Genomic DNA, 15596 nt, shown 5'->3' on the forward strand with positions numbered 1-15596 from the left:
TTTGAAACTGATCTCCATTCACCCTATTGTATACCAACATTAAGCCGACCACCCAACTCTTACTCCTGGGCTACCTTAATCTTGGATTCAAAGACTCCACGGATTCGGATGCCACTACTATATCCAAATCTCTGGCACCCCCTTGGATGCACCCAAGATATTACTTCCCCTACACACTTGCTTGGTAGTACTCTAGATTGGATAGTGGATCACAATAGTAACATCTCCATCATCTCCAATTCACCATGTCCTTAGTCCGATCCCCACAGAAGCACCTGATCCATCCCTAGCCCTACTGCACGAGCCAAACCTGCAGTCGGCCTGACCACCACCCTGGTCGGCAGCATTCGAAACTTGACCAGTGAAAAGTGCAAACCCTCTGCAGCCCCCCTTTCCCATCCATCCAGGACACTACCCTTTTGGTTGAGCACTACATACAATGCCTTGCTCAGTAAGACTGTTAACCTTTTAGCCCCACTTAAAACTAGGAAAACCAAGCAGCCATCACACCTTAATTCCTGGTTTACCCCAGACATCCGTGCCACCAGCGCTTCCAAAAGAGCTGCTGAAACTGCCTGGCACAAAGAGCCCTGCGTGGCCAACAAGGCCAGCTTTCTGAAATTTCACATCAGTATAAACTTTCATCCAGAACTCCAAAGCAGCCGTTTACGAGAGAATCTCCAAGGTGGCCTATAGCTCCCGTGAGCTGTTTTCCATTCTCCAAGAACTGGACACCCTCATCACTCCACCCTCCACCATCACAAAAGACACTGTTTTGTGTAACGCCATCCAAGATACCTTCACAGGAAAAAACGGTTTCAATCTAAAATAAAAGCCAAGCTAACTGGCACACCAGTCACGTCACACAGGGCTATTCTACCCAACACCCAAAGAGTTGCCCTCTTCTCCAGTTCCAACCCGTGAGAACCACCACCCTCGCAAAGACCACTGCTGGTCTGAAACCTTCTCAAACAAAGCAAACGACTGTGGCAACCTCTCACTACTACTACTGCTGCTGCATGACCTCAGCGTTTGACCTGGTGGACCACTAGATCCTGTGTAGGACACTCACCTACTCATCCCACTTCTCATCAGATGCTGGCAAATGGGTTGCCTCTTTCCTGTCCAACAGTGGCTCGAGTCTTCGCTGGATACGCTGCAGCTACCCACACCCATCCCTTGCGGTGAACCGCAAGGTATGCGTTTCTCCCTTACACTCTACGTGTACACCAGGCTGCTGTTCGACCACCTGGGTTCCTTCGGTATATCATACACCGATGACACACAAATCCTTATTCCACTCCCTGAAGTTCACTCTTACGATGCTCAGAATATCATCAATCTGCTCTGAGGGTAGCCAAGCAACGAGTCGGCAAAGCAAACAAGTAGGTCAGCAGGGGAGGGAGAGCGAGAAAGTAATGGAGAAAAGGGAAGGTCTTGAACTGCTTCCGGAACTTCAGGTGATGCGGCTCATATTTGAGAGGTGCAGGGAGGCCATTCCAGAGGGAGGTACCTGCAGAGGAAAGAGACCTGGCCCACACTCTGAGGGTCAGGCGCTTCTCCAGGCAGAGAGATGGAGGTAGCTGGGCAAAGGGCTCGAGAAGGAAGGCATTTAGGAAGAGAGTTGGAGGTTGTGCGGGCCCTGGCACCAGAAAGCCTTGTGGACAATGCAGAGGGTCTTGAACTTGATCCTTGCTGCCACCGGGAGCCAGTGGAGGGAATTCAGGGCTGGAGAGATACATTCCCTGGGCTTCAGGCCAAGGATAAGACTTGCAGTCCTGTTTCTGGATTAGTTGCAGAGGGCGGACAGTAGTGGAAGACAGATTGAGATGGAGGCTGTTGCAATAGTCCAGCCACAGAGAACCAAGACTCTGGAGACAGTGAGCTTCTGGGGGTAAGTGAGAAAAGGAAGAATACCGCTGGAGAAGGTGCAGCTGGTAGAGGCCCTTCTTGGCAAGGTCCGTGATGTGAGGAGAGAAGGAGAGTGGAATCGATGACACCAAGGGTTTTCACCTCACAAGAGGGCGAAGGATGAGGGCGGCCAGAGTGAGGGATGGAAAGTGGGAGAAGGGCTCCCAATGAGGAGAATTACTGGCATTAAGGCAGAGATCGTTGGAGGCGCACCAATCCTGAATCACGGATAGACAATCAGGAATGACTGATAGAGGACGGGCTTAGGGTAGCCTGTAAGAGAGCTGGGTGTCATCCGCATAACACTGAATGTTAGAGGAGAAGGTATAGACCAGGTAGACATTGAAGAAGAGCCAGGGTGAGAGGGTAGAGCCCTGGGGAACACATGTGGAGAGAGAGGTGGTGGAGAGAAAGGACCTAACTTGGACAAGGGAGGGTCGGTCCAGGAGGAAGGTGGTCAACCAATCCAGGGCCTTATCCATGATACACAGGTTGTCAAGGATGGTGTCACTGACCGTGTCAAAAGCAGAGGAAAGGTCAAGGAGGATCAGGACAGAAGGAAGGCTGGAGTCAAGATTAGAGAGCAGATATTGACAGGTGTTCAGGAGAGCAGTTTCAGTGCCTCTGGCTGCTCTGAAGCCAGACTGATGGTCATGGAGACAACCAACATATTCAGTGTGGGGATTAAGCTGGACAAGGAGTCCTAAATTTGGACACGCATGAAAGGAATGCAGCAGCATGTGATGGCATGCGTGGTGCACCCTACACAGCAGTGAAATATGTTCAAATGTGTCTGGCTTTCCTAGTGATCCTAAGATCAACTGAGAAGTGTTTTCGCTTCTCTTCACCGTTCACCCCATCCCTCTCTAGTCTCCCACTCCCCTGCCCCCACTGTGTGCCTTTCCGCATCTCTCTCCCCTGCCTTCCTTTGCTCTCCAACTTCTCTTCCTGGCCCGGTTCTCCAGTCTCCCTTTTTTACCATCATCTTTATTGTAGCTGGTTTAGCACGTTCACAATACAATTCACAATGTCCACACATTTGCAAAATGCACTTCCAACAAAAGAACAACATTCCAAATTCCAATAAATCGCCTCTTTATTCACAATGAATGGTGTCAATCAGAGCAAACAAGCATTGTATGTGTTTAAAACCTAGTCTTATTAATAGGGCCGATTTAAGGAGCCTTTCCAAACAATGAAAATTCAGAATGTTGCTACTGTTGCACAGGCAGTCTCTTTAGACACCTTCTTCCGACAGTTCCTAAATTACTTTTGCAATTTAAACATAGAACCTATGTCCTCTACGTGTAACGAAAATGTCAGGTTTCCTTTCCATATGTTAGATTTCCACAATATATATGTTCTTTGTTTATTTTATTGTTAGAAATTAATCTAGTTTGGCCTTAACATTTATATTCAGAAAACTGCAGATACCCCAAACCAAGATGGAGGGCAGAGACAAGAGTTCTGATTGGGTGGCAGGTTGACGCTGTGTGATCTCCAACATTCTAAACTGCCTTTCATCAGTTATGTTTCCAGAGTAGGTCATGTTTTGTTTTTCCTCCTGAGATTCTGAACTTGGAATCCTTTCAAGAAGAATTCTTCAAGCAATAAGAAATAAGAAACAAGAAAATACTACTACTTATAATTTCGTTTTGAAAGAAAATAAAGTTGTCAAGTTTTCATCTTCTACTACTAAAGATAAGTACTCTTTATCTTTTATGTCAATAAACATTCTGGTTAGTCAATGGTTAACCTTTGAAATTAATTTAAACTTTTCCTCAGAAGAGAAACTTCAAAGTCTCATATGTGTTTTCTCTTTTTAAAACTTTATTAATACTCTGAGATTCAACAATATACCATACGCGCTCGCGTATATATTTTTGGAACTGTTTATTTAATAATCTTCAGTGGCGTGGGTTACGCTCTCGTGCCTTTGTAGCACAGTTCACTCAAGAAACTCCGTTATTTTTGTTGTTGGCGCACTCGCTCGTATATTATAAAAAACTTATCTGAAAAGCCACGTTTGTTGTTCGCGCCCTCGCGCGTATATTATAAACAGTTTCCTGAAAAATCCCGTTGTTTGTTGCTCGCGCCCTCGCAAGTATATTATAAACAGTTTCCTGAAACTTCACGTTGTTTGTTTCTCGTGCCCTCGCGCACATTTATAAAACTTTACGGAAATAATTAAAAGATTTCACTTACCTTGATAGAGTCACCGTACGCTATTCCTTTTACATGCAGATGCAGCTGTGTCGCATTTCGTTTCCTGATTTAAGCGTGAACATTCCTGTTACGATCATATCTACGTGTCAGCAGTAAGGGAAACTGAAGCTTACCGTCGCGTTCCTGATGATGCAGCAAGATGAACTCTTTCTTTTTTAAAGAAATCAAGGTAAGACTGCATGTTATGTGATACTAAAGACTTCAAGTTGTGAAGATTAGATATTTTTTCCATTGAACTCTTCAACTGAGACTTGTGAAAGAAAGGAATGATCTATTCAAGGCACTTGCATAAATGAAAGTACAACTTAATTGAACATGTTCTTTGAGATAAAAGGAATGCTATGTTTTGAGTGAAGATTAATTTCAAGACTACAAGTGTGCATTTATGCATAAGACTTTTCTGTAGAACTTTTGGTAACAAGCGCAAAATATTCAATATTTCTTCACAAAGAACTTTCTTCATTAGTTTATTGAAAAGACTTTCAGTTCCTTGGAATAGATAGTCCAGTAAAAATTAAAACAAACCAACATAAAAAATAATTATCTTCCTCTAGGCCTCTCACCGAGGATACTCAGGTAGGATGGTAGAAGGTTATTTCAAAATTATTAGTTATTTTAAGTGATATATATAGTGAATGTTTAGTAATTCTCATTCATGCAGAGACCGGATGAAGAAAGAAGATCCTGTGTCTGATTTGTTATTTTATCCACTTTTCCCCCTTCCCCCCAAGGGTGTCTGGTATTCAGCTGTTTAGTTGTTTGCTAGACATCTTAGTGGGATCGTGGGACTCAGCAGCTCCTGCGTGGATAAGGATATTACCAGCCATGACAAAGTGCACCAGAACATGCAAAGAATGTGCACCATACGCCCCCAACAGAATGAGTATGCAAAGGCAATGCATGTTCTGCCCCACTGCTGCACATTGGGCCATGCAAACAAAACATGGTCTTCTGCTCCAATTGTGCTTTATCTTCTTGTAAAGGTCCTCTTGCGCTACAGCAGCGGAGACACGCTCAGTTCCCCTAAATAGACCATAATGTAGCCCTCTCCGAATCCCCCCTCGCCTCAGGGCCGGTAATTCAGTTAGCCTGGAAACTGAAAGGCACAGGAATTCAACCTATGAAAGATTCCCAGACATTCCCCATTAGATCAAGTAATCCATTACTTTTGATGAAGCTGTGTCGCCTTCTCTGACCCCCACCTCTCTCTCTCACCCATTCTCCTCTCTAGCCCAACCGTGTGAGTATTCCTTCCTTCCTTGTCTCTGTCTTCCTCTCAGTTCCGTCTCTAGCTCCCAGCCCACTCCATCTTCCTCTTCCCTCTGGGCTCTGTCTTTTCCTCTCCCTCCCTCCTTTACTACTGTAACTCCTGTTATCTTGTTCTCCCCATGTCTTCCTTTCTCTATCCTCCTGCCTCTTCTATTCGCCAATTCACCATCTACACCCCCCCCAATGTCTCCCATCACCTCTGATCTCGCTCTCTACCTTTCTTCCTCCTCGTCTTTCTGCTGTCTCCCTCCAGCTTCTCTGTTGTGTAAACACTGTGCTCAACCAATAGCGCATCATGCACAACCAATTTGTGGCGCTTTTAGTATCACCCACATGTATGGACCTCAGAAGGGTGAAAGGATGAGTCGGCCCTGCACTGATCAGAATCTCTGGCACTGTTTTTTTTTGTTTATTGGGCATTTGTAAGACGCCTGTTTTCAGGCGCTACAAGACAAGATGGGGTTGGGTGGTTCAGGGGGTTTAAACAGGAATCACAAAAAGTACTGCCATAAAAAAAGAAACGGTTATATTGGCATTGTGACAATCCTACCGTGCAAGTGCATGACAAGATAAGTGCAAGGGGGGTAGAGGGAGAAGTGCAGAAGTGTGGTACTCCCATGGGTGGGGGCGGGCAAGTGCTGGTCGGGCCAAGGCGGCAAGTGCCAGGGGAAAGAGGGGGGTAGGGGGAGCGGAGGAAGTGTGGTGGACAGGGAGGACCAGTTGGGATAGTCTGGGAAAGGGAGCATGAAGGCAAGTGCTGGCAAAGGGTGCTGGGGGGGGGGGGCCGAGCGCGTGGGCCCCTGTATGACTGAAGGGACCAGACACCAGTCGTAGCGGTAGATGGCGAGTTTAACATGGGAGAGGGAGAGGGAAGGAAGAGAAGAGGAAAGTCTTGAGAAGTTTCCGGAATGTAAGAAGATCCGGCTCAAGTCTCAGGGGGGAGGGATGTTGTTCCAGAGGGAGGCACCTGCCGAAGAAAGGGATCTACCTTCCACTCTCTACTTGGAGAAACGTTCTTGCAGAGAGTTGGAGCCAGAAGACCAAAGGACTCTGGCCGGAAGGTGTTTCGGGAAAGAAAGCTGGATGTAGAGCGGTCACAGGCCCCAGACAGCCTTATGGATGATGCAAAGGGTCTTGAATTTGATCCTTGTAGTCACCAGGAGCCAGTGTAGAGATTTTCGGGCTGGAGAGATGCGGTCCCTGAGCTTGAGGTGCTTGCCTCAGCCAGCTCCCACAATGGGCAAGGAGAGGTGTATCTCTCCATCACGAACAAGGGCCTTTGCAACCTGCATGTTCCAATGAACAAAGCTAACCAACACACCGTTTCAAGCATCCATTAAAGTTATTATGCTTGCCAATGCCGGCGTTGGTACCTGTCTGCAGTCCGCTTGATATAAATGTTATTGATCACACACACAGCCTGTTCCCCACTCCCTGCCTAATGGAGACAAATAAATATATATATATCCGACTGCCTGAGGAGCTTTATGACTGGATGAATTAAGATGTGTTGCGGTTGCGCGCTGGGAACGAGGAATGCCGCCAATGCCATGATGGCAAATGTTGCGATTTGGGGGGCAAAGTGCAATTAAATAATTGCCAATTTTTGTTGTGATTTGGGAATCTTACCTGATCCTCTGTCCTCATCCTCCAGATCTCAGTAGTGGTGCTACTGGCTTGCAGCTGCCCCCTACTAGTTCAAACTAGCATGGGGGCCCCAGCTAGGCCTTGCTCGCCTCGTGCTTCGCTCTTCTTTCACGTGCAGACATGTTAGTCCACACCCTCTCCAGACAGTCTTCAAGGGCCAAGCAGCAGAGAAAGAACAACAACGCCTGATTGGCTCACTGCTGCTAGAAGCTGCTGTCATGACGCCTACCGCCAAGGAGCCAGGTCCGACCCAGCAACCCCAGAGGCAGGCATCATTCCCCCCAGGGAAGTGCCAGCAGGCCCAAGCTGGGGCCCTTTGGACACAGTCCTGGCGCCAGGCTCATGTTGGACCCCTGTCCTGGCGCCTTAGGCGCCAGGCTCATAAAGCTAGACATGTGTTCAAGTGTTTTAATGTGCACTTACCTGATGCAGACCATGCTGCTACATCCAGGCCCTCTTGAGGCCTGAATGGAACTACTTTACCTGTGGGACTACTTTCCATCTGGGTGTGGTCGGGGAAGGATACATACCTGATCGGTGGAAGGATACATGCCTGGAACTTCTTCCAAAGCTATTTAAACCACGCCCGATCAGCAACTCACACTTCGCGTTGTTCTGCTCCTCGCAGCTGGACGCTCACCGTGTCAGCTCCTGTATCTGGACTTCAGCCACGCCTGTCAGCATCCTGGGTCGCCTGCAAAGGGAGATAAGAGAGATTTGGTGAGAAAGAAGACCTTACCTGCTAAAGCTGCATCACGGGGACATCACACCGACGATCCTGAAAGGGAAGACATTTTAAAAGCATTTCGCTTCGATTGCTGCAGCGCTGCATTTCACTCACCTTTCCTGGGCGCCTCCATCTTCAGTAGCGATCATCCGGATCTGCACCCACTACCCAGAGCCTAGAGAGAAAAGACAAGAAAACAAGGTGAGAGAAGGAAGGGAAATAGGAAAAGCTCAGTTTCCTTCTAAGACTTACCTGTTGGGTCATTCCCGTTTCATTTAGGGTCCTGCCGCTTCCTGGCATTCCGGACCCCGGCCCCAATGGGGAAAAAAGACAAAGACATTGAATGAGCGAATGCAAAGACATTACCTGAACGCTCATCCAGAACTTACACTTCGGGTCGGCGCCATATCTCCGGCATTCCGAACCCCGGCCCCTAAGGGGAAAAAGACATAAGTATTAGCGCTTGCTGCAATAAGACAATGAACATTATTATTAAGCTTGAACTTTTGAACTTGCAACAGAACTCTTACAGCGCCTCACCTGAATAGTCAAGCTTATTTTGAACTCCCATCAAACCTCAATCCAGTGAAGTAACTGGGTTTCAACGCGCCCCTGCATCAGCAGCAGGATGGAGAACTCATCCTTCCAGACCCTAAGGTGAGACTTCACGGGGAATCGTGGAAGGGTATTGAGGAGGGTTGGAAGGGAGTGAGAGGCTTGAGCATTATTCCGTCAGTAGGTAATACTCCCTTTTCACGCACAGGGGAATATTCCTGCGAGCCAGAAAAGCCAGAGTAGAGGGGCCCTTCCTGTCCATCATCAGAGTCCTGCGCTTCACCATTGAAGCAGCATCAGCACTCGAAGCCAGACCTGCACCTCCGTGGGAATCAGGTGAGCGTGACAGAACGCGAAGCCTACCCACAATTTCCCACCCGGGCGCTATGGAGACTTCAGAGACAGATCAGCTGGCCCAGCTTTTGGGGGAATTACGGGCAGAAGTGCACTCAGCCCGCCAGGAGACTAACGCTCTCAAAAGAGAACTGATCCTATACAAGGAAAGAACTGATGACCTGGCCAAAAGGTTATTGCAGGCCCAGGCAGGGCACACTCCTTTACCCAATTCCGGAGGTACTTCCACATTGATGGGTTTGAATAACCCGGTACAAATCAATCTACCTGGACACATGCCTTTGGCCCCGCCTGAACGTTTTGCAGGGGATCCCAAGAAATATGCCGTCTTTATGAACCAATGTCGTTTACACTTTCTATGCAGACCCGGGGCCTTCCCTAACGACCAGACCAAGGTAGCCTTTATACTATCTTACCTCAGTGGCAGTGCTGCCGATTGGTCTATTCCATTGGTAAATCAGGATGATCCCATTCTCCAGGATTTTCAGGGCTTCCAGGCCAGCATGGAAAGATTGTTTGCTCGACACTCTCAAGGACAGGCCCTTGATAACGAACTGCTATCCTTACGACAAGGTAATCGGGATCTCCTGTCCTACGTTGCCACCTTTAAATAGACTGGTTGTGGAAACTGGATGGCCAGAAAACAAAAGGATCACATTGTTTCATCGAGGCCTGCGCGGAGAGCTTAAGGATGTTCTAGCTCAGATAGTAGATCCACCCCAGGTCTGCGCAGACTACATAGACTTGGTGGTTCAACTTGATCACAGACTTCAAAATAGAAAAGCAGATCGGTTCAAGTACGAAACCCGAGTACCGATCAAAACCCACGCTAACTCCAAGAGTACTGACGTATCCGAACCTATGCAAATCGGCGGTGTTAAAGGACCATTAACGCAGAAGGAATGAGAGAGAAGGCGGCAAATGCAACTTTGTCTGTATTGCGGGACTTCCGGTCACTTTCTTCGAAATTGTCCGGTTAAACCACCTAAGAAGGTGGTTGGAGCCACTGATAACGATTTATTGACACCTGATTCGGGAAACGACCTAGCGCGACAAGCGTAGGGGTCCACTTGCCGAGCTTGAAAACAAACTTTGACCTCGCATTTTGTCATGCCAATGGTGCTCGTGGACCCAAAACAGCCTCAGCAGTTGCATGCTGTAAAAGCATACATCGACAGTGGAGCTATTGGAAACTACATAGACCGTGAATTGGCTTCCAGGATTAAGCTCCCTCTCCGCCCGAAAGTAACCCAAGATGTCATTACTACAGTAGATGGAACCGAAATAGCCTCAGGGCCTGTAACGCATTCCACTGTTGAAATGACACTGGTGGGTCAGGATGGACATCGGGAAGCAATCGTGTTTGATGTGATCAAGGCCCCACAATTTCAAGTAATTCTTGGAATTCCTTGGTTAGAAACACAATCACAGAATCGACTGGCGAGCAAAGAAGATAAGTTTTCCTGATTGTGACCCAACTTGTTATCCAAGAAATCCAGTTATGGGTCTAGCCTCTGCAACTTCCACCCCTGTACAGCTACCGTCAGAATACCAAGAATTCCAAGACGTTTTTCAGAAGGAACAGGCTAACACGTTACCTCCCCATCGGTCTTATGATTGCCAAATCGATCTGGTACCCAATGCTCAACTACCTTGTAGTAGGATTTATGCTCTTACGGAACCTGAGAACCTGCATTTGCGTCAGTATTTAGATCAGTACCTAGCCAATGGTTTTATTCGCCCGTCCAAGTCTCCTGTCTCCTCAGCTCTGTTCTTCGTGCCGAAAAAAGAGGGCGACCTTAGAACATGTATAGATTATCACGCCCTAAATCAAATAACGATTAAGAATCGTTATCCTCTGCCCCTGATCCCTGAGCTTATCGACCAGGTGAAAGACGCTTGTGTGTACACCAAGTTAGATCTCCGAGGAGCTCATCACCTGGTGCGTATAAAAGAAGGCGACGAATGGAAGACTGCATTCCGCACCAAATTTGGGCTCTTCGAATATCGGGTGATGCCCTTCGGTTTGTGCAATGCACCTGCCGCCTTTCAGTACTTTATGAATGATGTTCTTCGGGAACTTATCGATGTCTGTGTCATTCTTTATATTGACGACATCCTGGTGTACTCTTCTTCAGAATCCGATCACAGAAAACATGTTAGGGCAGTTCTTGAGAAATTGCGCCAGCACAGACTCTTTGCAAAGCTCGAAAAATGTGTTTTTCATACCACAGAAGTTGAGTTTCTCGGATTCATCCTGACACCTCAAGGAGTCCGAATGGACTCGCGAAAGGTGGACGCCATCCTCAAATGGCCATCTCCTAGCTCGGTGAAGGGAGTTCAGAGCATGCTCGGCTTCGCCAATTTCTATCGAAGATTCATTCCGGAATTTTCCCGAACAGTCCAACCCATCACAGCTCTCCTAAAGAAAAACAAACGCTTTGAATGGACTCTTGAGGCCGAACAAGCCTTTCAGGACCTGAAAACCAAATTCACCTCTGCACCTGTATTGAGGTACCCGCACCCAGATCTCCCTTACATTGTGGAAACCGACGCATCCAGTTCGGCCATGGGAGCTGTCCTGTCGCAAAGAGACCCAGAAACTAACCAACTACACCCTGTGGCCTTTTGGTCCAGGAAATTTTCACCTCCTGAAATCAACTACGCAATTACCGACAAGGAGTTACTGGCTATTAAATCTGCTTTCAAGGCTTGGCGTCACTACCTTCTCGGGGCAAGACACACCATCACCGTAATTACGGACCACAGAAATTTACAATATTTAAAGACGGCCAAAGCTCAATCTTCACGACAACTCCGATGGGCTCTATTCTTTGCGGAATTTGATTTCGTAATTACCTATCGCCCTGGCTGCAAGAATGGTAAAGCGGACGCCTTATACCGGATTGGCATGGAAGAACCCAATTCGAGTTTAGAACCTGTGCCAATCATACCTGAACAAAGAATCTTAGGCCTAACTTCATTGCAAACTATTGAGGACATCCAAACGCAAGTAAAACAACTTCTAGACTCTTCAGCCTTACTGGAATGGAATCAAAAGGGTCCTCATTACACCGTTAAGGATGATTTACCCTACTTCCAGGAGCGGTTGTTTCTGCCAAGTAAAGAATTGCAAGAACTTGTTATTGCCCATCATCATGAATCATTAATGGAAGGACACCCTGGTATCGCTATAACGGAGGAAAAAAATCAAACGCCACTTCTGGTGGCCTTCTTGGAGAAAAGACAAAGTCTTTTGTATTGTCTTGCGGAATTTGCGCCCAAAACAAGGGCCACAAGAAAAGGCCAGCCGGCCTACTTCAACCCTTGGATATTCCACCGGCACCATGGCACACCTTGTCAATGGACTTTATAATTCACCTGCCTCCTTGTGCTGGTTACAACACTATCCTTGTAATTGTGGATCTATTCTCCAAAATGGCCCACTTTATCCCTTTAAAAGGTTTGCCTTCAGCTTCCACCTTGGCCAAGGAATTTCTGGAGAATATAGTTCGCATACATGGTTTTCCTTCCATATTAGTCTCGGATCGTGGAAGTCAATTCATCTAGCACAAATAGATGTGCGGTTATCCACTAGCCACCATCCCCAGACCGACGGACAAACCGAGAGAACCAATAAGACTCTCGAGCAATATCTTCGGTGCATGTTACACCAATCCGAGTTAAATTGGAAAGACATCCTTTGGATCGCAGAATATGCATACAAAAATTCAGTGCATTCTGGAACCGGACAAACTCCTTTTTATACTTTGTATGGTCACCATCCTCGGACCTCTGACCTAGATCCACCTCTGACCCTGGAAATGCCCGCAGTAAATCATCTGCATTCCACAAAAACCCGAGCCTTCAAAGAAGCTGCAACTCATTTACAGCAAGCCAAGAAAAAGTATAAAGAAAATGCAGATTTGCACCGAAGTAAAACTCCTCCTTACCAAGTAGGAGACCAGGTATGGCTAGCAACGAAACATTTACCCCTCAAGGGCCCGCGAACCTTCAATCCCAGATTCATAGGACCTTATCCCATCAAGGCTATAATCAATCCCGTGGCCTTTAAACTGGATTTACCGTCTAACATGCGTATTCATCCAGTTTTTCATGCATCACTTTTGAAGCCAGTACAACCAGGGACCCGACTGTCCAAGCCTCCAGACCCAGTTCAAATTGAAGGGGAATTAGAATTCGAAGTTAAAGACATTTTAGACTCCAAGGTGTTAAAGTCAAAACTCTTCTATCTTGTTGACTGGAAGGGATATGGACCTCAGGAGAGATTGTGGGAGCCTAGTAACCATGTTCACGCACCTCGATTAATACAAAGGTTCCACCGGAGATTTCCGAACAAGCCAAAACCCCCGGAGGGAACAACCTTGGGAGGTGCCTGGGGGGGGGGGGGGGTACAGTCATGATGCCTACGTCCAAGGAGCCAGGTCCGACCCAGCAACCCCAGAGGCAGGCATCATTCCCCCCAGGGAAGTGCCAGCGGGCCCAAGCTGGGGCCCTTTGGACACAGTCCTGGCGCCTTAGGCGCCAGGCTCATGTTGGATTTGGGGGGCAAAGTTGCGATTTGGGGGGCAAAGTGCAATTAAATAATTGCCAATTTTTGTTGTGATTTGGGAATCTTACCTGATCCTCTGTCCTCATCCTCCAGATCTCAGTAGTGGTGCTACTGGCTTGCAGCTGCCCCCTACTAGTTCAAACTAGCATGGGGGCCCCAGCTAGGCCTTGCTCGCCTCGTGCTTCGCTCTTCTTTCACGTGCAGACATGTTAGTCCACACCCTCTCCAGACAGTCTTCAAGGGCCAAGCAGCAGAGAAAGAACAACAACGCCTGATTGGCTCACTGCTGCTAGAAGCTGCTGTCATGACGCCTACCGCCAAGGAGCCAGGTCCGACCCAGCAACCCCAGAGGCAGGCATCATTCCCCCCAGGGAAGTGCCAGCAGGCCCAAGCTGGGGCCCTTTGGACACAGTCCTGGCGCCAGGCTCATGTTGGACCCCTGTCCTGGCGCCTTAGGCGCCAGGCTCATAAAGCTAGACATGTGTTCAAGTGTTTTAATGTGCACTTACCTGATGCAGACCATGCTGCTACATCCAGGCCCTCTTGAGGCCTGAATGGAACTACTTTACCTGTGGGACTACTTTCCATCTGGGTGTGGTCGGGGAAGGATACATACCTGATCGGTGGAAGGATACATGCCTGGAACTTCTTCCAAAGCTATTTAAACCACGCCCGATCAGCAACTCACACTTCGCGTTGTTCTGCTCCTCGCAGCTGGACGCTCACCGTGTCAGCTCCTGTATCTGGACTTCAGCCACGCCTGTCAGCATCCTGGGTCGCCTGCAAAGGGAGAGAAGAGAGATTTGGGGAGAAAGAAGACCTTACCTGCTAAAGCTGCATCACGGGGACATCACACCGACGATCCTGAAAGGGAAGACATCATTTTAAAAGCATTTCGCTTCGATCGCTGCAGCGCTGCATTTCACTCACCTTTCCTGGGCGCCTCCATCTTCAGCAGCGATCATCCGGATCTGCACCCACTACCCAGAGCCTAGAGATAAAAGACAAGAAAACGAGGTGAGAGAAGGAAGGGGAAATAGGAAAAGCTCAGTTTCCTTCTAAGACTTACCTGTTGGGTCATTCCCATTTCATTTCGGGTCCTGCCGCTTCCTGGCATTCCGGACCCCGGCCCCAATGGGGAAAAAAGACAAAGACATTGAATGAGCGAATGCAAAGACATTACCTGAACGCTCATCCAGAACTTACACTTCGGGTCGGCGCCATATCTCCGGCATTCCGAACCCCGGCCCCTAAGGGGAAAAAGACATAAGTATTAGCGCTTGCTGCAATAAGACAATGAACATTATTATTAAGCTTGAACTTTTGAACTTGCAACAGAACTCTTATAGCGCCTCACCTGAATAGTCAAGCTTATTTTGAACTCCCATCAAACCTCAATCCAGTGAAGTAACTGGGTTTCAACGCGCCCCTGCATCAGAAGCAGGATGGAGAACTCATCCTTCCAGACCCTAAGGTGAGACTTCACGGGGAATCGTGGAAGGGTATCGAGGAGGGTTGGAAGGGAGTGGGAGGCTTGAGCATTATTCCGTCAGTAGGTAATACTCCCTTTTCACGCACAGGGGAATATTCCTGCGAGCCAGAAAAGCCAGAGTAGAGGGGCCCTTCCTGTTCATCATCAGAGTCCTGCGCTTCACCATTGAAGAAGCATCAGCACTCGAAGCCAGACCTGCGCCTCCGTGGGAATCAGGTGAGCGTGACAGCTGCATGGGTCATATAAAAGGTGTGTAGGTGTGATTGGTTGCTATGCTGTGTGAGGCGGGCATGGCAGCAGCACCAACAGAAGGGGCAGATCCATACACACCACTGCCATACACAGCATGAGCTGGACCGGCCAGGTGCGCCCCTCATCAATCTTAATTGTTCTCCTGCCATCATGCTGTGAACTTATGTCCGGCCGAAGCCAATGCTGCGTGCCTGCCCTGTAGCAAAATAAAAATGGATTGCTGTGGGTGCGGGCTGCTGCGAGAAGAGAGGGAAGTAGCAGCGACACTGACTTGTTTTTTTTGCATGTGCCTGCAAGGCACAGACTGACACAGGCATTTCTTTTTTCCAGGCCCCCTAGTAACCCACTCGCCAGCTTTCGCTCTGAGCTTGGTTCCACCCCCCCAACTCCCCTGTACCTGGAGTGTCTGGGGCACATGCCCAAGAGAAAACCATCTTCGGGAACACCAGGAACTCAGTCTTTTTTTCCTGGTGTGACAGCATGCATGGTCGATGTCAGTCATGGTTAGTTTGGGCGTGGATGTGTGTGGTGAACAGATTCAGTTTATGAAATGTCTGGTCTTCTTAGTGGATATGGTCTTTGTGTTTGAT

General features: G+C 48.0%; 1 protein-coding gene across 6 annotated transcripts in view; it reads right to left on the reverse strand.

The window, feature by feature from the left end:
• TRAK2 (trafficking kinesin protein 2) overlaps positions 1–15596 on the reverse strand; it is a 522775-nt gene that overhangs the window by 118575 nt on the left and 388604 nt on the right. The window lies entirely within an intron of this gene.

This window comes from Ambystoma mexicanum, chromosome 9, assembly GCF_040938575.1.
Source record: "Ambystoma mexicanum isolate Mex_15411 chromosome 9, UKY_AmexF1_1, whole genome shotgun sequence".
In the NCBI taxonomy this organism is placed as follows: Eukaryota; Metazoa; Chordata; class Amphibia; order Caudata; family Ambystomatidae; genus Ambystoma; species Ambystoma mexicanum.